The 26,439-nt window shown below is 47.8% G+C and overlaps 2 protein-coding genes across 8 annotated transcripts in view; one reads left to right on the top strand and one right to left on the bottom strand.

Annotated features, from left to right (window-relative positions):
- LOC140702922 (uncharacterized) overlaps nt 1-26,439 on the bottom strand; it is a 354,469-nt gene that overhangs the window by 23,215 nt on the left and 304,815 nt on the right. Inside the window, exon 1 of one of the 4 annotated variants that reach the window (XM_078382542.1) lies at nt 6,261-6,353. The exons of the other annotated variants lie outside the window; for them this stretch is intronic. The gene's annotated coding sequence lies outside the window, so the exon portion shown is untranslated. Of the gene's footprint in view, nt 1-6,260; nt 6,354-26,439 lie in introns of those variants that run through there. 4 annotated transcript variants of the gene reach the window in all.
- The window catches only part of LOC144585059 (uncharacterized), a 31,504-nt gene continuing 15,311 nt past the window's right edge, over nt 10,247-26,439 (top strand). The window contains exons 1-3 of one of the 4 annotated variants that reach the window (XR_013539541.1): nt 10,247-10,430; nt 14,269-14,389; nt 24,366-25,359. The gene's annotated coding sequence lies outside the window, so the exon portion shown is untranslated. The other 3 variants (XR_013539539.1, XR_013539540.1, XM_078382509.1) reach the window with 3 other exon arrangements.

The raw sequence follows: 26,439 nt of genomic DNA, 5'->3' as shown, positions 1-26,439 counted from the left end.
AATCCATCCCTGGTCTGTGTGACTTCTTATAGGGAATGGTTGGTGGCAGCTTAGTTAACGTGTGGCAGATCCCAGTAGGTCTGGGTTTGTCACACCCCCCTCGTGTCCCCACTTTGCAACCCCCTCCCTCCCTCCCTCCCCGCTGCACCCCATAGCCTGCTTCTCTACCTGGGGGGTGACGTTTAGGGGGGGAGGGTTCTCAGAAGAAGGAGAAATTGGGTGGAAGAGAAAGACCACGGGGGGGGGAAACGCTCCCTCCTTTCCCTCTCTGCCACCCCCCTCCCCATAAATAATGGTGCCTGCAGGATCTGGGGAAAGCAGGGGGGGTCTCCTCGCAGGAAAGCCGAGGCGGGCCCACTGACAAGGACACGCAGAGAGAAAGGGCCCCGGGTGCCTTGCTGGGGGGGCAGGGCGGGATCGAGGCCCCTCCCAGGCTTCCCATTCGGGGGGACCCCCTCCCCATTTACACCCCCTCGGAGAAGAAAGAGGAGGGTCAGGACAAAAAATAAAGAGACGCCTCTCCCCCCTCACCCCCCCCTCCTTCGTGGATCGCAGACCCAGCAGGGAGAGGGGCCCGATCCGGAGTGCACGGTCTCTGGGGGAGGGTTGCGGGGGGGGGCGGGAAGGGAGGCTCTTTTTCTGGGTGTTTTTTTTAAAAAATCTCTCTCTCCGACCCCGCCAATCCCCTTAGGGGCCCCCCCACCCCCCCGGGTCTCGCAAAAAAAGAGAACTCCCCCCCCACCCGATGGCTCCCCTCTTTGCAGGTCCTCTGGGAAGAAACTCACGAGGAAGCCGCTCCCCCCCCGCCCAGCGGCGGCCTCTTCCCCCCTTTGAGAGCCCTTAGCGTGCATTCCCCCCCCGGGCCCGATCCACCGGGAGCAGCGCCTCTTCCCCCCTCTGAGAGCTCCCTGTTTTCCTGAATGGAAAGAAGGGGCGGGGGGAGAGGGGAGCGGAAGGGGCGGAGCTTCAATGTGGGGGGGGGACAGGAGCTATCCATGGGGGAGGGGGAGGGGGGAGTCCATGGGGAAGGCAGGTCACCCAGGGGGGGGCGAGGGGGGAGGCTGGCCCCGCTCCATGGCTCCATGGAAGGAAGGAAGGGAAGGGGGGGTCCGGCTCTTGCTCTCTAGTTGCAGAAGGGGGGCCGGGTCAGTCTGTGCAAGGGACACACCTGCAAACACACACACACACACACACACACACACACACACACACACACCCCACAAAAGGGCGCCCCTCCCGCTCTGCCTGCCAGGAAGGCCAGAAAGGCGCAGCCTCTCCCCCCCACTTTCTCCTCCGAGGCTTCTCTGCCTTTTTTGGGGGGGATTTCCACCCCCCCTTTCCCCCCCCCACTTCCATCACCTGCTCAGGGGCTTCCTTGAAGCATCTGGCCGGACTCGAGAGAGAGAGAGAGAGAGAGAGAGAGAGAGAGAGAGAGAGAGAGAGAGAGAGAGAGAGAGAGAGAGAGAGAGAGACTGCAGAAAGCAGAAGCTAAATTTCAGACTAATTGTTATGTGACTGATTTGAACAGATCAGAGTGAAGTTATTTATGCACATGACAATTTACCTCTGAATTAAGTCTGCAAGCGTCAAGAACAGCAGCTTTGAAAAAGTATTAGTATAAAATAATTATGCAGTACTTCAAGTAAAAACGTTATGGGAAGAAGGAGGCATGTGCATATTATTTTGGGGTGATGTGTTCATTTTCAGTGTTTCTCAAAATGTGAATACTTTTGAATGACTTAAACATATACAAGGATGCAAGCAAAAATTGCGGGTATTCCTCGCACCTACACTTGTTGATGCCTGCCTGCATGGGTTCCCCCCCCCCCCGTTGTCTTCCATTTCCCTTTGTCACAGTGACTACTCCCTTAAGGAAAAATGCAAAAGCAGGATATATTGAATTCTCAGACCAGAGGCTGCCCAACAGTGCTATATAATCACAGCCAAAACATACTTTTCTGCCCTGTACATAGATGTCATCTGCTTAGCAGATATTAGTTCCTTGTTTTGATTTGAAAAGCTTTTGTTTTGAAATTCAAAACAGAAAATAAGCCTTTCAGGCTTGCTCCCTCCCAAGCGGTGCAAATCCCTGCAGTTTGGAAACTCATGTTCTGCATTAACCTGTATGCGACTCTTCCATGGTTGTTCCATACTGGGAACCAACACTGTAAATGAATCGATTAACTGGTGCCAGCCCATTCTAGTGGAATCTGCGACTTCTATATATTACATTTTGGAAGTGCCAGAAAGATTTTTAGGATCAGAAGTAACCTGGAGCTTAGCTAAATCTAATGCATCAGTTCCTGTGTGGTGCCATGCAGACGCAGGAATTATAAAAACGGAAGAGTTTTATAATTTCAAGTCCAGTTCTGGATTACCAGAAAAACCACATGATTTTTCACAGAAGCGGTGGATGTAGCCCTGCGGAGCAGGTGTCCATTGCTGACTTGTGCATATTGTATGTTGTTGACGTTGACCGCCAAGCTGCGACTCTTGGACTACTTCTCACAGCACTGTTGCCAGGCGGGAATCTTCCGCATTGCAGCTGGCTGCACAGGGTGGCTGGAGCTTGACATAAATCACCCAGGCTGTGAGTGAAGTATTACTTGGTATTTGTTCTTGATATTTTTAAAGTTATTTTCAAGGTAAAATGACAAAACTGAGGCTACCGTTATGGGGCTGTTTCCCAAGAATTCATGCAGATGATGGAACACACAGACAGACAGTTTATACTGCATATCAGGTCATGTCTGAATTGCTGATTATTCAAAACTTAGGGAGTGGAATATTGGTGTTTGAGGTGGGGGTGTATCATGGCACTTTTAAATCTGCAGAGGAGACACATAGGCCTTCGTTTCTCTGCTTGTATCTCTTCTTATTCTAAAGTCCAGACAAGAAAGCGGTTTTTTATTATTATTATTATTATTATTATTATTATTATTATTATTATTATTATTATTATTATTATTATTATTATTATTATTATTATTATTATTATTATTATTATTATTATTATTATGCTGTCCAGCACCATGGTAGACTGGAGGGATGGGGGGGAGTAGCCATTGTTTATAAATCCAGCTTGGAGGTTACTAAGTGCTCTTCGGTGGTAAAGCCGGGTCTAGAGGCACTCCACGTGTCAATTGGGGCCAGGGATGGTATTGGGATTTTGCTGGGTTACCGCACTCCCCATGATCCAGCCACTTCCCTTCCGGAGTTGACCGACTTTGTCTCCGCGGCACTATTGGGATCCCCGAGGTTTCTGGTCTTGGGTGATTTCAACGTGCATGTGGGGGAGGCTTCGGGGCCAGCTCTTGAGTTCTTGGAAACCATGGCTTCCTTCAACATGTCCTAACATGTCAATGGCCCCACCCATGTGGGTGGTCACACACTGGACCTCGAGTCAGTCCCCTTGTCATGGTCAGATCACCACCTAATAAAATGTAAACTCACAGTGGCTCTCCCCCCTCACAGGGAGCAGGGACCTATTTCTATGGTCCGCCCTCGAAGACTACTGGATCCAGTCGGATTCCAGGATGTCATGAGAGAGATGACGGCTGAACTAGCGCTCCTGTCGATGCTCTGGTTGACAACTGGTCTGCCACTGCCACCAGGGCCATAGACACGGTCGTGCCTAAACGCCCTCTCCATCGTAGAGCTCGGCCAGCACCCTGATTTAACCAGGAGCTTCGAGCGATGAAGCGAATAAGGAGAAGTCTAGAGCGCAGTTGGAGGAAGAACCCGACAGACCATAACTGGATAGCTGTTAAGGTCGCAACTAACCTTTACCTGAATAAGGTAAAGGCTGCATGTCGATCATTCTTCGCTAACCGGATAAGCAAAGCATCCAACCAGCAGGCGGAGTTATTCTGTATAGTGTGTGACCTATCTAGAACTGGTTCAGATGATAGGCCTCCCCCTAGTTTCGCACCTGACCACTTTGCAGCCTTTTAAAAATCTAAAGTGGAGGCCATCTGCCAGGAGCTCTCTCCTTTTTTAAATACAGTGAGTCGAGCAGAGATGTCCAGCGCTCCATCTTGCCCGGTGATTTCCGACTCCTTTCAGCCTGTGACACCTGATTCTGCGGACAAGGTGCTTGATCGCTGTCGGGCCACCACCACCTCCCTTGACCCTTGCCCGGCCTGGCTAATCAAAGCAACCAGGCCGAAAACAACAGAATGGGCCACAGCAATAATAAATGGGTCTTTCCTTGAGGGCAGGTTTCCCTCTGCCCTCAAGGAGACACTCATTAGGCCCATTAGAAAGAAACTTAATTTATTTTATTTATTTAATTATTTAATATGGCAGCAGAGGAGATTGGCAATTATAGACCCGTCGCCAATGTTCCTTTCATGAGCAAAGTGGTTGAGAGGGTGGTCGCTGATCAGCTTCAGGCCCACTTGGATGAGACAGATGCCCTGGATCCATTCCAGTCGGGCTTCAGGCCGCACCATGGTACAGAGACGGCATTGGTCACCCTGTACGATGACCTGTTGAGGGAGGCTGACAGGGGCAAAGTGTCTCTGTTGGTCCTCCTTGACATCTCGGCGGCTTTTGATACTGTCGAACAGGGTATCCTCCTGGGGAGGCTTTCCGAGTTGGGATTTGGTGGCTTGGCATTAACCTGGCTCTGTTCCTTCCTGGAGGACCGTCCCCAGAGAGTACAGCTGGGGGAGAGTGTCTCGGCCCTGTGGAATCTCAATTGTGGGGTCCCACAGGGGTCGATTATTTCCCCAATGCTGTTTAACATCTATATGAGACCACTGGGTGGGGTCATCAGGGGGTGTGGGGCATTGTGTCATCAGTACACTGATGACACCCAGCTCTACATCGCCTTTTCACCAACTGCAGGTGATGCCGTCCTGTCCCTCCAGCGCTGCCTGGGGACCATACTGAAATGGATGCAGGAAATGGGCTGAGGCTGAACCCGGACAAGACAGAAGTTTTGAAGAAATTTGTCATCACTTGGTCTGGGAAGGAACCTTCAGAGGCATTCACTCCACAAAAGACCTGCCAGGAGAAAGAGACGCCCCAGAAGGAGAGGCTAGGTTGCCTTTTCGGGTCCTTCTTTCCTCCTGCCCTCCACGTGGAAGGACCGGAGCCTCTTCCGGCCTCTTTCCAAAGCCCCCTTTTTGCTCCATCCCACGGAGAGCCACGAACTGGAGGCAGGAGGGCGAATCCCCTGGAAGGATGAGTGAGGGGGGAGGTCTTTTGCAGAGCTGATGGCCCTGAATGGTGCCTTCGGGACCCAAAGACCAGAACCGTTTTGGCAGTGGGGGGGGGAGAAGAGCTGTTCCTGGGGAGATGGATCCCCCTTCCAGCCTCCGCTCCAGAAAGATCCTGTGGGGGAAAGTCCACCCCCTTCTCTCTCTCCTGATTCTCTCCTGCCTGCCTTTCGGGGAAAGAGGGTCTGTGTTCACACAAAGCAACAAGGAAGCCGCCCCCCCCCCTCTTGCAGTTGATCCTCAGCTCAGGATCTGGTTTTGAGAGGGATCCGGTCAGCCCTCCTCTCTGCCGGATCATCCAGGAAAACGCAAATACACACTCACACAACACACAGAGACACACAGAGAGAAACAGACACACATAGAGTATGTGTGCAAAAGAGCAAGAGGTCTGGCAGATGTTCCCTCCCCTTGCAGGGAAGGGGTAGGGAGGACCCCCCTCCCTCGCCAGCCCCACTTTTCCTGCCCACCTGCCCCCCAAGTCACTGGGAATGGAGCCTCTTCCACCTCCCTTCTGCCCCCCTCAGCGCCGCCCCCCTTTCCCTGTCCAGCCCTTTAAGAAAGCCCTTCGGCCCTTTGAGGGAGGGGGCGTCTCACGTCATGAGAGGGAGGCACGTGCACGGGGGGGGGGCAAGAGATGGGAGGCAACTTACTTTCTCCCACGTTTCTCTCCCCCACACACACCGGGGCTGCTGCTGGCAGGATTCGGGGGGGGGGGGAGGGGGAGGGTCTCCTCGCAGGGAAGGAAACTCCCCCACCCGCCCTCTTTGTGGATGATGAAGCCCTCCTCCTCCTAGGGCCTTGCAGGGGCGGAGGGGGGGTCTGGATATGGACCCCGGAGATCCTCTCCCCCCCCCCTTTGAATCCTCTTCCCTCTCGAGGAGACCCAGAAGGAAAAACAGCCTTGCAACTGCAGGAGGGAACCTCGGCCATGTCCGGAGAAGCCGCCCCCCCCCCGAGAGTGGCCACCTCTCATTCCCCCCCCCCGTGCAGATCCCACCCGTCCGCACCCGACCTGCCCCTCCGTCACCCCACCTCCGTCCGGGTCCCGATCCGGGAGGCGCCAAACACCCCCCCCAAAAAAATAAGAGCCCCGCTTCTTCTTCTCTCCAGGCGCCCCCCCCCCCCGGCAGGCGCTGCAGATCCTGCTTCCGGCTCCCATTCGAAGGGGCGGGGGGGGGAGGGGCTCTTCTCCCTCCCCTTCGTAGCTCTATGTTCCTCCCCCTTCCCCCCTCCCTGCACGAACGGTGTGTGTGTGTGGGGGGGCAAATTACAGAAAGGACCACAAAGAGGCAGGAAAAAAAGGGGGGGAGAGAAAGGGAAAAGGAGACCCGACAGACGGGCAGAGCTTTTCCTGCGACTCGGAGGAGGCAGGAGGGAGTTTCAGGCTCTCGGACCAGCCCGGATTTCGGGGGGGGGGGGGCGACTCTCCTTCCAGAGGGAGGCTCAGGCAACCGCCGAGGAGAGTAATGGTTGTTTCATCAGCTTCTTTCATCATCTCCCTCCACAACAGCCGGACTCTTCAATCGGTCCTCATTAATTCCATCTTTTTCCCAACTGCATGGCAGTCTCAAAACTCTGACCGTCTCTCTTCCTTCACAGTCCTCCTCGGCCCCGCCTGTCCTGCTTGGCTCTCGAAACTTCGCGGTGTGTGTGTGTGTGTGTGTGTGTGTGTGTGTGTGTGTGTGTGTGTGTGTGTGTGTGTGTGTGTGTGTGTGTGTGTGTGTGTGTGTGTGTGTGTGTGTGTGTGTGTGTGTGTGTGTGTGTGTGTGTGTGTGGCAATTGAAGTCTGGGCACTGGGCGTCTTCTCCACTGAATCAGGACGAGGCCCCTTTGCGGGGACTCACCTGCCTGAGAAACTCACCTGGAGGACAGAGAAGCTTCCCCGGATCGATGGGGGGGGTCTGGACCGGGATCGATGGGGGGGGGTCTGGACCGGGACAGGGTCTTCACCTGGGCAGGGGCTCAAACTCGTCTTCCAAGGGGGGGGGAACCCAGTCTGGTCCAAAAGGGGCTTCTGCAGAAGAAAGGAAACAAGCTTGCTTTGCCATGACTGTAGGAAGGGGTCGGTCTCCTTAGCCCAGGGTCTCCGGTTGGCTGGGCACTCCCCCCCCCCAAAAAAAAACGGTGGGTCTGTATTTGCTGCAGCCTCTTTCATGAAACCAGGAAACTAGCTAACAGTCCCTGTTACCCAAAAAGGGTCTGTTACCCAAGGGGTTGGGGCGACCGTCCAAGAGGAAGATTTGGGGAAGCCTCAGGCGATGGTGGAGAAGTCACCCCTCCTCCATGGAAGTCCCCCCCCGCTTGCTCCACAGTCTCCCTTTCAGGGACACTGGAGCAGCAGCTTCTTTCTGCCAATGGGAAGGGGGTTGGACTAGATGCCCTTTGGATTCCCTGCCGGATCCCTGGTTAGCAGTTCCCAGCCTTGGGGAACCCAGGAGTTCCTGGACGGCTCTTCCAAGAAAAACCAGGCCGGCAGAGCTGGTTGGGAAGGATTGTGGGAATTACGGTCCAAGAACACCCGGGTGACCCCAGGTGTGTGTGTGGGGAGCACCCACTGCTCATGGGGAAGGGCCTGTCCCTTCAAGCCTTCCAGACCCCCTTGAGCCTCCCCTTGGATCCAGCCTCGGATGGGGCTGATTGTGTTTGTTCTCTTTGGGAGTCATCGGACCTTCCTCCTGAAATATAAGAGGCATGAAAGATAAAACATTGGCAGAATATTCACATCTTGCTTGTTAAAACTCTGTTTCTTCATGCATTTCTATGCTGCTGACTTATTGCTTAGCGCTACTCTCCGTGTTCTACCACAGCATGATATATAGAATGATCATCCAAACCCACAGCGTGAAACACCTCAAATTGTTTTTCCATTATTTTTGAATTCTATCTCCCAAAGTAGCTCAGATTGTTTCTAACACTGCTAAGGAATCTAAGGAATGACATCAAAATAATAAAATTGCCACGGACCCTTTATATAAAATTTAAAATGGTAACAGCTCACAACCCCAGCAAGCTCAATCACAGGGGAAGCTGGTGGGAGAACAGAGTGATTTTAATTTCCTTATCAATGAATGTGCTCCGTCCTGCTTGCTTGCGGATTATGCTGATCACATGCCCCATTTGTGTTTCCTTTAGCCCAAGATGCTGCATTTTTCCTAACCACCCCCCCCCACTGGAAGATCAGGCTGGCTGTTTTCCTCTTCTCTTTCTTCCCCACCTTTATTTATTTGTCCCCTTTCTCCTCCTCGGACAGAATCCTGATCTCTCTAACATCCTCTCACACCCTTTTCCAGATTTCCTTCCCCTGATGGATAAGTGGGTATAAACTACAGTGGTGCCTCGCATAGCGAGGTTAATCCGTTCCGGATTAACCTTCGCTATGTGAAAACTTCGCTAAGCGGAAAGTAAAAAGCCATTGGAATGCATTAAACATCGTTTAATGCGTTCCAAATTGGCGCAAAACTCAACGTTTAGCAAAGTTTCCAGGGTCCGGCAGCCATTTTCACGCCCTCGGTAAGTGAGGGGAGGGCATGAAAACGCTGTGCGCGGCCATTTTGGGCATCCGGCGGCCATTTTGGAGCCGCCGAACAGCTGATTTCCGGGCGTCTCAAAGCGAAGATCGGTAAGCGAAACGCTTACCGATCTTCGCTATGCGAGTTTCGCCCGTTGGGGCCGACCCTATGCCTCCGCATTAGCGATCCTGGAAAAGGGATCACTATGCAGATTCGTCGCTATACGAGGCACTCGTTAAGCGAGGCACCACTGTACCAGATTTTTTAGGAGACAGAGGCTCTCCACAATGTTTTTCCATGCATTTATTTCTTGCTTGTCTTGCCTGTAGCCATTGATTCAGGCCATTTAAAAAAGAGCTTTTTAGAAGTTATTTTTTACTTAGCTGGATTTTGTTATTCATTTAACTGCAATATTCTTTGGAAATGTAATCTATGCTATGCTTATGCAACAAACTGAATATCTATGAAGACTTTTATTCTTAAAATCCTTAAGAACGGTATTTTGAACAGCAAGTCGGCTGAGCCTGCTTCTGGGGGGGGGGGAGGGAGCGGTAAGGCCAGGAGATTGCTAATAGCAGAGTCCTATCTTTCTGAGCTTTAGAGAGTCTTAAGGGACTACAAAGCCCAGGTGCCTGTACTCGTTAAGTATAATTTAGTGCAGGAGTGAACCTTTTAGGCCAGACTTGTGGGAAAGGATCTGTGTTACGCCCTAGCTGGGGTTACCAGGACTCAGCCCAGCTGGAAAGGGGTACCTGGAAAGCCTGGATGCTCTCTGGCCGACCGAGCAGCCATCCTTAGAGGGAGGCTGGTTCGCAACACCCTCGCCCAAGGCGGCTGCTGAGGGAACTCCACAGTCCAGGGGATGAGAGGGCAGGTCCTCTTATGGGTCAAGAACTGGTGGAGAACCAGGGAACAGGGAGGAGGAGGTGTCAATAGGCAGATTTTCACCATGGAGGGAAGTGAGGAGCAGTGTGCCTTCAGGGATCTGTCCCTGGATCGGTGCTTTTCAGCCTGCTCCTCAGTTACCTGGAGACAGGGAGAAGCAATGAGGTGGCCAAGTTTGCAGGTGACACAAAAGTTTTTTTGGGTGGTGAAGACCCGAAGGGATTGTGAAGAGCTCCAGAAGGATCTCTCCAAACTGGGAGAATCGTGGCAAATACTTGCCATTTTGCCACGATTCTCCCAGTTTGGAGAGATCCTTCTTCACAAAATCGAACGTTGACGGTGAGGGCATAAAAATCCCTCCCTTGGCAAAGAAAGCGCCTCCCGCTCCTGGAAGGAAATCTCCGGCGAATCCCCTCAGAGGAGGCTCCGAACGGGGGAGGCTTCAAAGAGAAGGGAGAGCCCCTCCCCCCCCTCGCCTCAGTTCCCCTCCTGAGGGGGGAAAAGCGACCGAACGCCCTCAGAGGCCCCGCCCCCTGCTCACCCACCCCCCTCGAGGGCGGTTGTTCCCTGACGGTGTTCTGTTCCTTCCCGCCCTTTTCTCCTCCCCTCCCCCCCCCCTCAAGACCGGCGGTTGGAGAAGCCGGGAAGGAAGGAAGGAGGGCGGGGCCTCTGGAGAGAGGAAAGAGGGGACACCCCTCCCCCTCCTCCCTCTCCATTCTTTGAGGGGGGGGCGGGAGGAAGAGAGAGGACCCTAGAGCTATGTGGGGGGAAGAGGCGCTGCTCTAACAGGAAGCGGAAGCCCCCGGAGGTCAGCCCCCCTCCCCTCTCCCTCTCCTTCCCCCCCCCACCTCTATGGGGCTCCGAGGATCTTCCCCCCCATCGGGTCTGGGCAGGAGGTGGGCAAAGGCGGGGGGGGGCGTGGACGCGGGGGGGGGACAGAGACAGAAAAGGGGGATCATTTCGCCGAAAAAAGGGAAAAAGAATCCAGATGGCAAATCTCCCCCAAGGCTGGCCTTTGGCTTCTTCTGGGTCTCCCCCTCCTCTGCGTGCGGGGGGAGGGGGGTGTCTGTCTTCAGGAGAGGGAGGGGGCTGCTTTGGGGGGGGAGAGGAGTCCAGATCCCACTTTGGGGTGGGGAGTGGGTGGGTTTCAAAGGGGAAAGAGAGAAAGGGGCCTGGCTCTCCCCCCCCCACTCCAGTCAAAATCTCAAGGGACCCCCAAGGGGAGGGGGGAAAACCCAACCTCAACATTCCCTCCCCCATTATGTCAAAACTTGGAAAAGTTATTTTTAAGCCTGCAAGCCTTCCGGGGGGGGGAGGGGAAGCGAACCTGATGAGGTTGGAAGGAGAAGGAGGAAGGGGGGCTGCAAAAGGGGGTGAAGCAAGGGGGTGATGGTGGGGTAACCGAAATGGGGTTCACAGGTGAGGGGGCTGATCTAGGCTCCAGGGGGGAGGAGGGAAGGAGACCAGGATGATGCATTTGGGGGGGGCAGAGACAGAGAGGGGGTCATTTCCCTGAAAAAAGAGAAAAGGAACCCAGATGGCAAATCGGACCCCCAAAACACCCCCCCCACACACACACCCTCCCTCCCTTCGGTCAAGGCTGGCCTTTCCCTTCTTCTGGGTCCCCTCCAACAAAGGCACAAACAAGCCAAGGAGGTTGGGCAGGGCCTCTGGGGCCCCGATCCCAGGCTGTGGATGGAGAGGCTCAGCATCCGGTGGGGGGGCCAAGGCAGTGTCCAGCCTTGGGGGGGGGAGGAGTTGAGATCCTGACAGGACATGTGAGGAACCAGGCGGGGGAGACGTGTCAGGAAAGGCTCTTTGAAACAAGCCTTTTCTTCGTGTTGGGGGGGAGTTCTTTCCACCTCCCTCGGGGTCTGCCAGGCTTCGGCGCCTGTGAGAGTCGGTGCGTTTCGGGGGGGGGTGACTATTTCTGCAACCGGCTAGCACGTTTGGGGGGAGAAAAACAGTTTAAAACTTGGCTATTTAAGCAGGCCTTCCCTCCAGTCAGCTAAGTCGTTTATTTTTTCTTTCTGTCTTCTTATTCCATTTCGCTAACTTTTAATCCAATTGTATTAATATATTGTATTTTATGATTATTTATATATTATATTGTCCTATTTTATGTTGTAAGCCGCCCCGAGTAGACATGGTCTAGAGGGACGGGGTATAAATAAAATAAATAAATAAATAAATAAATAAATAAATAAATAAATAAATAAATAAATAAATAAATAAATAAATAAATAAATAAATAAATAAATGACAGAACGAGGGTATTCTGGTGAAGAAATACCTTTCCATGTCACCAGAGTTGTTCTTTTGCATTCTAACAGGATGGTTTCTGTAGCTAAAGGGAAGCCATGCTCATTCATTTCTGAACCCAAGTTGCTGTCTGTTTCTGTCAGCCTTTAGGTCGGATGAAGGAAAGGGAGATCAACCTCAGGAAAGCTGATTTCTCCAACACCCATCTGCTCTGTGGCTCTTTTGCCACGACCACTATGTTGCACGGGAGGTGCTGTTTTCTCCTTTTTTTAAACCAGCACTTCCACACACTCTGCCCATTTGCCTTTTAAAACCCATACGACTGTTTTTAACATTCTGCATGGCCTTAAGCCCTCTGACCAGGAGAAAAGGGGGCTACAAATGAGAATTCCCGGTTGATTAGGCAGGACAAAGAAATCAAGGGCCCAAGGCTGCCCATAATGTTTAAAAACAGGAATACAGTGGTGCCTCGCATAACAAGCGCCCCGTTTAATGACGAATCCGCATAGCGATGTGGATTTTGTGATTGCAAAAGCGATCGCATTGCGATGTTTTAAATAGGGAAAACATCGCATTGCGTTGATCGGCAAGCGTTTCGCTTCCCGATCTTCACATTGCTATGTTTTAAAACAGCTGATCGGCGGTTCCAAAATGACCACCAGAAGAAGAAAATGGCCGCCCGCAGCATTTTCACGCAGTTTCCTCGCTTACCGAGGTGACGAAAATGGCGGCTGTATGGAGAATTTGTGCTTAGCGGTGAGTTTATCCCCCATAGGAACGCATTGAAGGGGTTTCAATGCATTCCTATGGGGTTTTTTTTGCCGCATATAGCGACGTTTCCGGATAGTGATGATTTATCCGGAACTGATTATCGTCGCTATGCGGGGCACCACTGTATTGCTGACCTGGAGAAGTTGAGTTTGTTGCCTTCCAAACATGCTGAAGGGACTGATGGGCAGTCAGAGCCTGATGAACAATTAATTAACCCTGAGGTTGTAAACTCAGAAAGTGGGGGGTGGGGTGGGGGGAGGGAGAGCTGTCTGCTCAGGCACAGATTTCTGCCTCCGAACCAGGCCATTTCCCCTGGATGTTTCTGTTGGGCCTAGAAAAGTGACCCTCTCTCTGCCATCTCAAAGGGACCCGGCTGACTCTGGTTTGCCTTCCTCCCCAGTGAAACCTCTCAGGTTGTCTTGGGCTGCAAAGGGACTTTTGTACGGAGCATTTGCCCAGGAATCCCATTTGGATTTGGTACAAAAGCATCAGCTTGTCAACCCAAAGCCTTACCGAGAAAAGGAGTTTATAATCTCCATAACATCTGTTCCCCTATGAACTTTGGTCTAAATTTCAAATTCCACCAAAGAGCTAACTACCTGGAAAACCTAACCATCTCAAAATGCCGGCAGGCCTTTTCAGGAGCGAGATTTAACTGCCTTCCATCTGCAGTTTTAGAAGGATGTTACCACAGTACACCTTATGAAAATCGACTATGCCCCTGCAATGATAAAGAAATCGAAATGTTAGAGCATGGCTTTTTCATATGTAGTTTTTACAGGGATGATTTATGGGGAGGGAGATTGAGGGAGGGTCACAATCCCACCCTGGGAGGCAGGATGCTCGCAAGGATCTCCTCAATGCATGTGTGTGTGAGAGCGTGCAGGGAATCTTTGTTTCTCCTGTTCATAGAGACCTCCCTTTTCCTTTTTTGCTTTCCTTCCTTCCATTGGGAGGGTTTCCAAAGGGAAGGAGATGCGGCGACTCTCTGGGTGACCCCCCCCAGGCCTTCCTTCACACACGCTTGGCTGTGGGGCCTTTTGGATTCCCTTTTGGGGGGAGGGGGCATCCAGGAGGAGGAGGTGATGCCCCACCCCTCAGAAGGAGGAGCCTCAGGGTGGGTGGTGCATCTCTCTTTTGCTCCACCTCTTCTTCCTTCACTGCTCCTGCCCACCCATCCCACGTCCTTCTCTCCTTGCAATGAGGCTGGGGAGCCCCTCTCACCACTGTCCCCCCATAGGTGTGGGTGGCTGTGTCAAGATTGGTCTGGGACTTTCTTACGAGGAGCCCCTGCCTCCCCTGACACAGTGCCAAAGCCTTACTGAGAAAAGGTTTTTTGCTTTAGCCCATGCTGCTGCTTTTTCTGGCCACCTTCGCCTCCAAAGGATCTTAAATAAAATTACTACTTGTTTCTACTGGCCCAGTGTTTCAAAATCAGTCAGACGTAATTGTCACAGCTGACCAGTTTGTCAGAAAATTGGACATGCGAGTCAGGTTACTGAAGCTGAACTTCAGAGTATGCCTGTTATTTTCAAACCGTTTAAACAAACAGAGTTGGGACATTCTGGGATCTTTTCCACCTAGTAAGACTGTTTTCTCCTTCCTGATTCCAGTGGCCTTTGAGGAGGTGACCCAGTATTGATCCCAACAGAGCGTGGGATCTTCTGCATCGAGGCTCGAGATCTCTGCACGAGGACCTCCTGCTGGAGATTTCTGTGAACGACATCTCTCCAGGTAATTTTTCCCTTAAATGTCTATAACTTATACAATGCAATAGTAATTCTCATTACTTACTTCCTCCTCCCACCCCACTCTCTGTCCCATTGCAGACGTGGGATATAAGAGCTTCGAAACATGCTCTTAAAATGTTCACATTTCAACCTGGCTCGCGATCCCCCCAAATGATAGAGCCTCAGAGGCTGATATTAGCTTTGCTACTCCTCAATAACTATGAAAGGTTCTCCCACCTCAATAAATAGATTAATGTGGGGGGACCTTTATTCCTTTGGCTGAAGTTTTTTTGTTAATTTTTCCTCTAGTGTAATTTTCTGGCCATCTAACACGTAGCTAATAAAAGGTGTATAAAGTAGATTTGCCTGAGCCCTTCCATAAAGTGATTTGTAAGGCTAACTGTGGAGATTTGATTATGGATTGCCTAGCAATCATTCCGGTTTCATTAAATGTCCCAAAATGCCTCAGGTTTCTTCCAGAGCCCTCAGAAATCCTGAAACTCACCTCTTTTTCCACTAGAGAGGTACGTTAGAAATCGTAACTTCACTGGTGCGAGATGTCGCTTCTGGCGTCTACCCGTCCTCTTAGAACTGCTGAGCGGGAAGGGACCCTCTGGATCATCGACTCCAGCCCCATGTCATGGAGGCTCCATTAGCTCTCTCCAGCACTTTATTTCCCGGGCAGGTTCTTTCATTTCCACCTGGTTGACCCTCCCTTCAATGGAGCCTTTTGAACCCTGTTGGACCGGTCCCGCTTCCAGATCTCAACGCCCCATTTGTGTTCCCTCACCACACCCAGTCTGCCCTTACAAGGAGGCCTGTTTCTAAATCCACCAGGCACGAGTATATTGTCCTTATGTTTTGTGTTAAAGAAATCTTTATAGGAGAAGAATTGGAGGTATGATAGATAGATAGATAGATAGATAGATAGATAGATAGATAGATAGATAGAGATAGATAGATAGATAGATAGATAGATAGATAGATAGATAGATAGATAGATAGATAGATAGATAGATAGATAGATAGATGTGTTTAGTCGTTTAGTCGTGTCCGACTCTTCGTGACCCCATGGACCAGAGCACGCCAGGCCCTCCTGTCTTCTACTGCCTCCCGGAGTTGTGTCAGGTTCATGTTGGTTGCTTCGCAGACACTGTCCAGCCATCTCATCCTCGGTCATCCCCTTCTCCTCTTGCCATCACACCTTCCTAACATCAAGGTTTTTTCCAAGGACTCTTTTCTTCTCATGAGATGGCCAAAGTATTGGAGCCTCAGCTTCAGGATCTGTCCTTCAAGTGAGCATTCAGGGTTGATTTCCTTTAGAACTGATAGGTTTGTTCTCCTTGCAGTCCAGGGGATTCTCAAGAGCCTCCTCCAGCACCACAATTCAAAGGCATCAATTCTTCAGCGGTCTGCTTTCTTTATGGTCCAGCTCTCACTTCCATACATCATGACAGGAAAAACCATAGCTTTGACTATTCGGACTTTTGTTGGCAAGGTGATGTCTCTGCTTTTCAAGATGCTGTCAAGATTTGTCATCGCTTTCCTCCCAAGAAGAAGGCGCCTTTTAATTTCAGGGCTGCTGTCTCCATCTGCAGTGATCATGGAGCCCAGGAAGATAAAATTTGACACTGCCTCCATATCTTCCCCTTCTATTTCCCAGGAGGTGATGGGACCAGTGGCCATGATCTTAGTTTTTTTGATATTGAGTTTCAGACCGTTTTTTGCACTCTCCTCTTTCACTCTCATTACAAGGTTCTTTAATTCCTCCTCACTTTCTGCCATCAGAGTGGTGTCATCTGCATATCGGAGGTTGTTGATATTTCTTCCGGCAATCTTAATTCCGGCTTGGGTTTCTTCCAGTCCAGCCTTCCGCATGATGTATTCTGCATATAAGTTAAATAAGCTGGGGGACAATATACAGCCTTGCCGTACTCCTTTCCCAATTTTGAACCACTCAGTTGTTCCATGACCAGTTCTAACTGTTGCTTCCTGTCCCACATATAGGTTTCTCAGGAGACAGATAAAGTGGTCAGGCACTCCCATTTCTTTAAGAACTTGCCATAGTTTGCTGTGGTCCACACAGTCAAAGGCTTTTGCATAGTCAATGAAGCAGAAGTAGATATTTTTCTGGAACTCTCTGGCTTTCTCCATAATCCAGCGCAAGTTAGCAATTTGGTCTCGAGTTCCTCTGCCTCTTCGGAATCCAGCTTGTACTTCTGGGAGTTCTCGGTCCACATACTGCTGAAGCCTACCTTGTAGGATTTTGAGCATAACCTTGCTAGCGTGTGAAATGAGTGCAATTGTACGGTAGTTGGAGCATTCTTTGGCACTGCCTTTCTTTGGGATTGGGATGTAGACTGATCTTTTCCAATCCTCTGGCCACTGTTGAGTTTTCCAAACTTGCTGGCATATTGAATGTAGCACCTTAACAGCATCATCTTTCAAGATTTTAAATAGTTCAACTGGAATGCCATCACCTCCACTGGCCTTGTTGTTAGCCAGGCTTTCTAAGACCCACTTGACTTCGCTCTCCAGGATGTCTGGCTCAAGGTCAGCAACTACATTGTCTGGGTTGTCCGGGATATCCAAATCTTTCTGATATAATTCCTCTGTGTATTCTTGCCACCTCTTCTTGACGTCTTCTGCTTCTGTTAGGTCCCTCCCATTTTTGTCTTTTATCATGTTCATCTTTGCGCAAAATGTTCCTCTAATATGTCCAATTTTCCTGAACAGATCTCTGGTCTTTCCTTTTCTGTTATCTTCCTCTATCTCTTTGCATTGTTCATTTAAGAAGGCCCTCTTGTCTCTCCTTGCTATTCTTTGGAAGTCTGCATTCAATTTTCTGTAACTTTCCCTATCTCCCATGCATTTTGCTTCCCTTCTCCTCTCTGCTATTTCTAAGGCCTCGTTGGACAGCCACTTTGCTTTCTTGCATTTCCTTTTCTTTGGGATGGTTTTCGTTGCTGCCTCCTGGACAATGTTACGAGCCTCTATCCAAAGTTCTTCAGGCACTCTGTCCACCAAATCTAGTTCCTTAAATCTGTTCTTTACTTCCACTGTGTATTCATAAGGGAATTGGTTTAGATTATACCTGAGTGGCCCAGTGGTTTTTCCTAATCTCTTCAGTCTAAGCTTGAATTTTGCTATGAGAAGCTGATGATCAGAACCGCAGTCAGCTCCAGGTCTTGTTTATGCTGACTGTATAGAGCTTCTCCATCTTTGGCTGCAGAGAATATAATCAATCTGATTTCGATATTGCCCATCTGGTGATTTCCATGTATAGAGTCGCCTCTTGTGTTGTTGGAAAAGAGTGTTTGTGATGACCAGCTTATTCTCTTGACAAAACTCTATTAGCCTTTGTCCTGCTTCGTTCTGAACTCCAAGGCCAAACTTCCCTGTTGTTCCTTTTATCTCTTGGCTCCCTACTTTAGCATTCCAGTCCCCTAGAATGAGAAGAACATCTTTCTTTGGTGTCAGTTCTAGAAGGTGTTGTAAATCTTCATAGAATTGTTCAATTTCAGTCTCCTCAGCAATGCTGGTTGGTGCATAAACTTGGATTATTGTGATGTTGAATGGTCTGCCTTGGATTCGTATTGACATCATTCTATCATTTTTGAGTTTGTATCCCATTACAGCTTTTCCCACTCTTTTGTTGACTATGAGGGCTACTCCATTCCTTCTACAGGATTCTTGCCCACAATAGTAGATATGATAATCATCTGAGCTGAATTCGCCCATTCCTGTCCATTTTAGTTCACTGATGCCCAGGATGTCGATGTTTATTCTTGCCATCTCCTGTTTGACCACCTCCAGCTTCCCAACGTTCATAGATCTTACATTCCAGGTTCCTATGCAGTATTTTTCTTTGCAGCATTGGATTTTCCTTTCACTTCCAGGCACGTCCACAGCTGAGCGTCCTTTCGGCTTTGGCCCAACCACTTCATTAGCTCTGGAGCTACTTGTACTTGTCCTCCACTCTTCCTCAGTAGCATGTTGGACGCCTTCCGACCTGAGGGGCCCATCTTCCAGCGTCATATCTTTTAGCCTTTTGTTTCTGATCATGGGGCGTTCTTGGCAAAGATACTGGAGTGGCTTGCCATTTCCTACTCCAGGTGGATAGATAGATAGATAGATAGATAGATAGATAGATAGATAGATAGATAGATAGATAGATAGATAGATAGATAGATAGATAGATAGATAGATAGATAGATAGATAGATAGATAGATAGATAGATCCTTTATTGGCGTAAGTAAAAATTGGGCATAGTTACAGTGGTTTGTGAAGTAACTACATACATAGGCATCAAGAGAAGAGAAAAGTGGAGGGGGAGGGGGATCCTGAAGAGGTTCAGGATAAGAGGCCAGGCAATGGGGGGCAGGAAGGGATCCCCATTGCACCCAGCTGACCCCCTCTTCTCCCCCAAAGCCCCATTTCTGGGACCCCCTCATGTCCCCCCCTTTGCAGCCCCCCTTTCCCCCTTCCTCCTTCCTTCCCCCCTGCACTCCATAGCCTGCTTCACACCTGGGGCTGAGGCTGGAGGGGGCTTACCTTGAGGAAGGAGAAATTGGGGGGTGGGAAGAAGCTCCAAGCGACACTCCCTCCTTTCTGCCTTTGCCACCCCCCAAAAGAGTGCCTGCAGGATCCAGGGAAAGAAGGGGGTCTCCTCGCATGAAAGCCGAGGAGGACACAGGACATGCACAGAGAAAGGGCCCTGGTGTCTTGCTGGAGGGGAGGGGATATCGAGACCCTTCCCAGACTTCCCATCTGCCCCCTCCAAATTTACCCCCCCGGGGGGGGTAACTGTAGCTAACTGTAACAGGCAGCCCTGACCCCACCTGTCCATCACGGCTGGGCAGTGAATCATCAGCCAATGGGGTGACGGAGGGTGGAGCTGAAGAGGGTGGAGTTGGAAGAAAAAGGGGTGTGAAGAGGGTGTGAGAGATCAGATCTGGAGTGTGAGAGAGAAAGAGCTTGTTTAGAGGCCTACGTGCCTAAGTGGTCAGTGAGGGAAGTCTGTGATTGATTAAATCAGATACAGTGATTGACATAGTGATTAGCTACTTGTGATTTTCATATTTTATTTTGTTATCTGAATAAACTTGTTTTGTTTTGAAGGAAACCTTTGTCCTTCTTAAATAGACATTATAATTGGTGGCAGCAAGAGTGAAGTAGTGTGCTGGGCATTCTGAGAAGCCTGAGTTGGCAGTGACATCAGAGTAGCCTGCCACGTCACAATAAAATTGGTATCCAGTGTCAGGATTCAAAAATCCAGTGAAACCTTGACTAGAAAGGTGCCCAGAGCAGGGGTCTTTAGTTAGGGAGGTCTGAGTGAACGCGTGGGTAATCTTCTAGGATTTGTCTCATGGGGAGCGAGTCTAGTAGAAGTGTGCGGGACCTCAGATTGGGGACTAAGACAGGGAGGCTCTGTGGTGACCATTTCTGTGGAGAGTTGCCCAAAGCAAAATCTGTGGCAGATTGGCTGGCTTGTCCTGAGTTTAGGGAAAACTCTGAGGGGACAGAGCAGAGCCAAGGGCAGTGAGGCTGAGGGGGACTCAAAACAGCTAAACCTGGGACAGGGTGAAGCTGTGTGTTTAACATTTTAGAGCCTGAGGCAGAGAGAGAAATTCTGTCTTTGGTGTGAGGCCTAGCTGGAGGCTGAAGCCTGGTAACAGTAGCTAGCTTGCCAGTGGATGAGTGCTGGAAGCTAGATTGTATCACAGACACTCACTGACAGGAGAAAAAGTGGACTTTTAAAATCAAGGCTTTTAAAAGTGAATAACAAGCCTTAAGAGAGGGAAATGCCTTTGACTAGAGGGAAGAAAACTGAGCAGGTGCCTTGTGAAACAGCAGCTGGGTCAGATGAGGAAAATGGGGATTTTGAGGGAGGTTTTACCTCAGATCAGGAGAGAGAAAACTCCTCAAAGGAAGACCCAACAGAACTCAGAAAGTTGGAATTAGCTCAAGCGCATGAATACAGGTTGAAGGAGCTAGAAATGCAGGCCAAAGCCCAAGCTGAGGAAAGACAAATAGCCTTACAAATTGAGAAAGAGAGAATGGCTTTAGAGAAAGAAAAAATGGAGAGGGAAGAAAGATTAGAGAAAGAACGTATGGCTTTTGAACTCAGAAGGTTAGAATTAGAAAATCAAAACAATAATAACAATAGGGGAGCCAACTCTGAGGGGAGTCAGTTATGTAAGGCAGACTTGAAGAAATTCCCAATTTTTAGGAAGGGAGATGATCCAGAATCATTCCTTGTGATGTATGAAAGAGCGTGTGAGGAATTTCAAGTGAGGGAATCTGAAAAGATGATTATATTGAGATCCCAAATTAGTGGAGGCCTGGCTGAGATATATGCGGAGATGCCAGTCGAATTAATTAAAGATTATACTGAATTCAAAAAGTTAGTGTTTGCCAGGTATGGCATAAATGCAGAACATCTGAGGCAAAAATTCAGGTCACTAACTAAGAAACCTGATGAATCCTACTCACAATTAGGGGCAAACTTGTCCAGATGTTTAGACAAATGGCTGTTACAGGAGGGAGTTCAGACAGTTCAGGATCTGAAAAATGTTGTGGGGTTGGGACAGTTTTATTCTCTCTTACATGGTGAACTAAAATATTTGGTCAAGGACAAGAGACCCCAGAATTTGAAACAGGCAGGGGAGATAGCTGATTTTATTTCCCAGATACGAAAAAACAGCTTTTCTGAGGGGAAAAAGTGTGAGGAAAACTTGGGAGGACTCTAATAAATATCCTAGAGGACAATTTAAAGACCAGCAGAGGGTTGGCGGCCATTTTGTGGGAAAGTCCTCAGAACAGAGCCAAGCCAGAGGGCAAAATTTGGAGGGAAAAGTAGGAAAAGGTGCTGGAAATGATCAATGGAATGTTAGAACTTGCTTTAAATGTAATGAAAAAGGTCATATTGTATCCCAGTGTGGTAAAAACAGAGAAAATAGAGAATTTTTACCACAAAAAGTAAATTTAAGCAAGCCTAAAGCTGTTTACTGTGTCCAGCAGGGACAAGATAATACACAAGGGGAGGAGTCAGTACCCATGGCAACACAAGCAGAGCTCTCTACACAAGATGATAATTTTGAACCTGATTTTCCTGTTGCCGAGATCAGACATTGCTTTCTAATTAAAATGGATCAAGAATTATTTAAAACGGCTGGGGACAATATTTGTGTTTTAGATAACAAATACATGGCTCTGAAAGATTCTTGTTCACAAGTAACTCTATGTCACCCAGATATCGTACCTCAGAAATACATTTTAAAAGAAGAATGCATGTCAGTGAAAGGAATAGGACAAGAAACTGTTATTTTGCTTATGGCTGAATTACCAATTCGATATCGGTGATGGCAGGGAAATTGGCGCGTAGGAATTTCCTCACAGTTGCCATCGGCCGTTTTGATTGGTACAGACCTCTCTGAGCATATTAAGAGAGTTCTAGTTCTAACACGTTCACAACAAGAGCAAGCAGAGGCAGCTGAAGAAAAGAGTGACAGTCAGGGGAAGGGAGTGACCGACAACAGAGACTCAGCTGAGTTATTTACACTTGATATTTCCCAAAACAATACTTTCTCTCAAGAACAACAAGCAGATTCCACACTAAAATGCTGCTTTGAGAACGTGTCTGAAATACAGTTAGCCCCTGAAACACCTGAAAGGTTCCACAGTGAACAGGGATAATTGTACAGAGAGACACTGGTAAACCCCAGGAAAGGAGGGGATGATATACAAAAGCAGTTAGTAGTTCCTGTAAAATACCGCCAGAAAATATTAGAAAGAGGACATTCAGATAGATTTGCTGCTCATCTAGGAATTAATAAAACCAAACAAAGAATAGCACAAAATTTCTATTGGCCAGAGATGGGAAAGCAGATTAAGAATTTCTGTCAAAGTTGCCATGTTTGTCAGAAACAGGGTAATAACAGAGATAAACAAAGGCAAAGCTATGCCCATTACCCATAATTTCTACCCTATTTCAACGTATTGGCGTGGATATTGTAGGGCCATTGCCTAGAGTCACCAAAAGGAGGAACAGATTTATTCTGACTATTGTGGACCATGCCACACGATACCCAGAGGCCATTCCTCTGAGAAATATTGAGACTCATACAGTGGCTGATGCCCTGCTGAGTTATATGAGTTGAATGGGATTTGCGTCAGAGATAGTGACTGACCTAGGAACATCTTTTACCTCAAAACTCATGCAGAGACTATGGCAAATATGTGGGATCAAACATTTGAATACTTCCCCATATCATCCTCAATCTAATGGGCTTACAGAAAAGTTTAATGGTACCCTGATGTGCATGATTAGGGCCTATTTTGCTGAAAACCCTAACAATTGGGACCAGAGATTACAGCTCCTGTTGTATGCATATAGATCAGTACCCCAAGACAGTACCAGATTTAGTCCTTTTGAATGGCTGTTTGGGAGAAAAGTGAGAGGACCCCTTGACTTAGTTAGACAAAATTGGGAACAAATAAAAGGAGATGATCCTGAGAACATAATCTCATATTTAGACACCCTGATGAACACCCTGAAAAGAAATTTAGAACTAGCTGCTGAGAATCTTCAAGTGCAGAAAAATAAACAGAAAGTCTGGTATGACAGAAAAGCCAGAGAACGAAGTTTTAACCCTGGAGATGAGGTACTTATGCTGAGAGCTCTCAAAGGGAACAAATTACGGTACAATTAAATTGGGCAGGACCATTCAGAATTATTGCCGAAATGAATGATCTTAATTACATCATTAAAGAAGATGGAGAACCAGGCAGGAGGGTGGTTCATGTGAATATGATTAAACCATATTATAGAGAGGAGAATAGGGTGTTATTTGCCATGAAAGCAGCTGACAAGGAGAAACACGATTTGCCTTATTGGGAAGGGAGAGGAAAAGTTAGGTACAACCCTGAAGAAGTCAAAATCAGCCCTTTACTTTCCCAAGAGCAGCAGAATGAATTGAAATCCTTAGTTACAAAGTACCAACATGTTTTCTCTAACAAGCCTGGGTTAGCCAAGGGAGTGGTGCACAAGATAGATACAGGAGATGCACCCCCACAAGCAGTAACTCCATATAGAGTCACTGGGCCATATGTTGACAAGGTGCGCAAGGAGCTAGATGAGATGTTGAAGGAGAATATTATTGTTTCATCATCAAACCCTTGGTCTGCTCTTATAGTCCTGGTGGACAAACCAGATGGAAGTATTCGGTTCTGTGTTGATTATAGAAAGCTTAACCTAGTAACCAAGCCGGATGCTTACCCTATGACCAGATTGGACAACCTGCTAGAGACCATGGGGGATGTCAGTATATTTCCTGCCTAGACCTGACCAAAGAGTTTTGGCAAGTGCGAATTGACCCCAAGGATCAGGAGAAAACAGCATTTTGTAGCCCTTTTGGCCTATTTGAGTTTCGTGTCATAAGTTTTGGGTTAAGGAATTCACCAGCTACGTTCCAAAGACTTATGGACAAGACTTTGCAAGGGCTTAGCGACTTTACTGTACCTTATATAGACGACATAGATATCTTCAGTCACACCTGGAAGGATCACTTTTGTCACTTAGAAATAGTGCTGCAAAGATTAAAAGCAGCTGGGCTAACGGTGAAAGCATGCAAATGCCAGCTGGGTAGCCCTGAAATGAAGTACTTGGGTCATGTAGTCGGGGGAGGTAGAATAAAACCCCTGGAATCTAAAGTAGATGCTATAAGTAGTTGGCCTAGACCCACCACCAAGAAGAAAGTTAGATCTTTTCTTGGGCTGGTAGGCTATTATAGGAGATTTATTCCTAGGTTCAGCGAGATAGCAGCTCCACTGACTGACTTGACTCGCAAGAAGAGTGCTGACAACATCCAGTGGTCCAGTAGCTGCGAGGAGGCGTTTGGGAAACTGAAGGAGGTGTTGATCACCAACCCAGTGTTGCGAGCTCCAGATTTCCATTGTGAATTTACCATCTTCACAGATGCATCCAACTCCGGGTTAGGAGCCGTGCTGTGCCAGAGTGACGACTGCGGAGATCTTCATCCGGTTGCTTACCTGAGCAAGAAGTTGCAAAAAGGGGAGAGACACCTGTCCACCATCGAGAAGGAGTGTCTTGCCATTTTGTTTGCGGTCCAGAAACTGAAGCCATATATTTGGGGGAGACATTTCGTCTTATGTACTGATCACTCCCCACTGTTGTGGCTAAGGACTATCAAAGCCAACAACAGTAAACTGATGAGGTGGGCTTTGATTTTGCAGGACTTTGACTCTGAGCTTCGAGTGGTCAAAGGGACTCAGAACTGTGCTGCAGATGCCTTTCCAGAAGACCCGAGGATTGAAGAGAGAAAGAAATAATTGGACTTTTAATTTGATATGTGATAAAAGTTTGATGTACTTGTACCAGGTAAAATTGCTATTGGTTAAGTGAACAAATGTTTAAATGTTGTACCTAATTGTTAATAATATGCATTAAGGAACGTTGGAAATGGTAAAGTATGTAAGTGTAAAATATAATGCAGGTAAGAAGTTTATTTAAGGGTTATGCAATTGTTTGATATATTGATTATTTTTAATTGTTATGATGTATTGTTGTTGTGCTCTGTGTTCATGAGAAGGAAGCACTTTAGCTTTCCTCCCATGAAACAACTTATTAAGGGGGGAAGGTAATGTAACAGGCAGCCCTGACCCCACCTGTCCATCACAGCTGGGCAGTGAATCATCAGCCAATGGGGTGACGGAGGGTGGAGCTGAAGAGGGTGGTGTTGGAAGAAAAAGGGGTGTGAAGAGCGTGTGAGAGATCAGATCTGGAGTGTGAGAGAGAAAGAGCTTGTTTAGAGGCCTGCGTGCCTAAGTGGTCAGTGAGGGAAGTCTGTGATTGATTAAATCAGATACAGTGACTGACATCATGATTAGCTACTTGTGATTTTCATATTTTATTTTGTTATCTCAATAAACTTGTTTTGTTTTGAAGGAAACCTTTGTCCTTCTTAAATAGACATTATAATTGGTGGCAGCAAGAGTGAAGTAGTGTGCTGGGAATTCTGAGAAGCCTGAGTTGGCAGTGACATCAGAGTGGCCTGCCACGTCACACTAACCAATTAAGAGTTATTTGAGATATTATATATGATAAAGAAAAATTAATTTGGTGGGAGATGGAATCTTCTGAAATAAATGGGAATGCCAAAGGATATTTGTTTAATGTAGTAAAGAGAAATTTAATAAATCAAATTAAAAACCTCATTTTTAAGAAATATGTTAAATATATGGAATAAATATAAAGAGAAGTTTTGTCCCTCAACTTTACCATTAAAATTAGTGACTGAAATAGAAAGTTTTCCTACAAATTTAAAAGGTTTAGTAGAACTTTTTAAGAATAAAAGGGTTGCAAGATTGAAGGACTGGATGAGCAAAATGAGATCGAAGGAGATGATTATGACAAAACTTCAAACTAATAAACTATCATGGTATAACCTTATTCAATTAGATACCTGGACAAAGGATTGGTTGAAAACTAATGTCAAATGTAGAGAACTTACCAAGTACGAACAATTTCTGTCATCACATGAAGATATGCAAGATACAATGTTGAAGGGAATAGTAAAGAAATATATATAGTATAATTTTGGAACAGGAGGAAAAAGAATGGGGAACAGTAGGTTTGAAAATTTGGGAAATAATTTTAAAAAAGAATTTACAACAGAGGATTGGATAAAAATGTGGAGGATGAGAGTTTTAAAATTAATGTCGACAAGAATAAAGGAAAAAAATTCAAAATCTGTTTAAGATTGTATTTGACTCCTGTAAAATTAAATGTAATAAATCCAGCATACCCCAAAGCATGTTGGAAATGTGATGAGGAAATTGGTAAGTATGTTTATATGTGGTGGGAATGCAAACTGGTTAAGAAATTGTGGGAATTGATTTTTAAGCAAATGCGTGATATATTTGGTAAAGATATTGATTTTAATGCTAAAATTGCTTTATTGTCAACTTTTGATAACACAGATTTGGACTATTACTTGAAAGAATTAATCACCAATTTTACGACAAGTGCC

The sequence above is a fragment of the Pogona vitticeps genome, chromosome Z (assembly GCF_051106095.1).
Source record: "Pogona vitticeps strain Pit_001003342236 chromosome Z, PviZW2.1, whole genome shotgun sequence".
NCBI lineage: Eukaryota > Metazoa > Chordata > Lepidosauria > Squamata > Agamidae > Pogona > Pogona vitticeps.
The sequence above is the reverse complement of the archived record's forward strand: the minus strand, read 5'-3'. Positions and strand labels throughout refer to the sequence as shown.